Raw genomic sequence first — 888 nt, 5'->3', positions numbered from 1 at the left:
CACGGCAAACCGGGCCCCCACGGAGGCGGGAGGCTCCAAGGGCGAACCCCCTCCCTACTCGGCATCCCTCCGGCTTGCGGTCCTCCTGCCTGAGGCCGGCGGGAGAGGAGAGGAGCGGGCTGGCCGGCACTTACCCCCGCGGGGCGGGCGGCCGTCTCTCCCCCGCGGTGCTGGGCTGCGGGGCCGGGGCTGAGGCTGAGACTGCGGCGGGCAGGAGGCGGAGTCTGCTCGCAGGCTGCCCGGGCCTGGAGACCGCTCACCATCCCCCGGCCGGGTCCTCCAGACGCTTTGCTGCCGCCATTTTGTCCCTCCTGAAAGACGGTGAAGAAATTTTTTTTTTTTTAAAAAGAGAGAGAGAGAGAGAGAGAGGTGTCGTCCACCACCGTCCCCGCGGCCGCCTCCACCGCGCATGCGCCAGCCCCTTCAGCGCGGCTGAGGGAGGGGGAAAGGGAGGCGGAGCCGGCGGCGGCCGGATCACGTGGCCGCCGCAGCCCAATGGGCGGGCTCGTCTTGCCGACGGCCGGTTGGGCCGCGCATGCTCCCTTGCGGAAGGGACGGGTCTCGCGCCGGCCGTTCGAATTTTCGTCACGTGGCCGGCGCCTCTCTCTCTCCCTCTCCCCCCCTCACGCCCGGCGCCGGCCCGTGTGAGGCGGGAGAGCTGCTCCCGCGGGCCGCGGTGCTTCACGGCCTCAGATTAGGCCTCGGACCGTGGCGGAGGGGTGTCCGAACCACGCGTGGGCGGGGGGGGTCAGGTCGCATCCCGCGCTGGCTGTGCCCGGCCGGGCGCTGACTCACGGGGCAGGGCCGGCTCCCGCCTGGCTTACGGCCGGAGGAGTTGCTTGCCAGGCTTGGTGGCTGACTGACTTATAAAGGCCTTGGCTCGCTGGC

The 888-nt window shown here is 71.4% G+C and overlaps 1 protein-coding gene across 2 annotated transcripts in view; it reads right to left on the bottom strand.

Moving 5' to 3' along the window:
- NUP50 (nucleoporin 50kDa) overlaps nt 1-175 on the bottom strand; it is a 16,586-nt gene extending 16,411 nt beyond the window's left edge. For both annotated transcript variants that reach the window (XR_774859.1, XM_010575275.1), the window contains exon 1: nt 135-175. The gene's annotated coding sequence lies outside the window, so the exon portion shown is untranslated. The remainder of the gene's footprint in view (nt 1-134) is intronic.
- Nucleotides 176-888: the final 713 nt, after the last annotated feature.

Source organism: Haliaeetus leucocephalus, unplaced genomic scaffold (genome assembly GCF_000737465.1).
Source record: "Haliaeetus leucocephalus isolate CR32 unplaced genomic scaffold, Haliaeetus_leucocephalus-4.0 Scaffold473, whole genome shotgun sequence".
In the NCBI taxonomy this organism is placed as follows: domain Eukaryota; kingdom Metazoa; phylum Chordata; class Aves; order Accipitriformes; family Accipitridae; genus Haliaeetus; species Haliaeetus leucocephalus.
The sequence above is the reverse complement of the archived record's forward strand: the minus strand, read 5'-3'. Positions and strand labels throughout refer to the sequence as shown.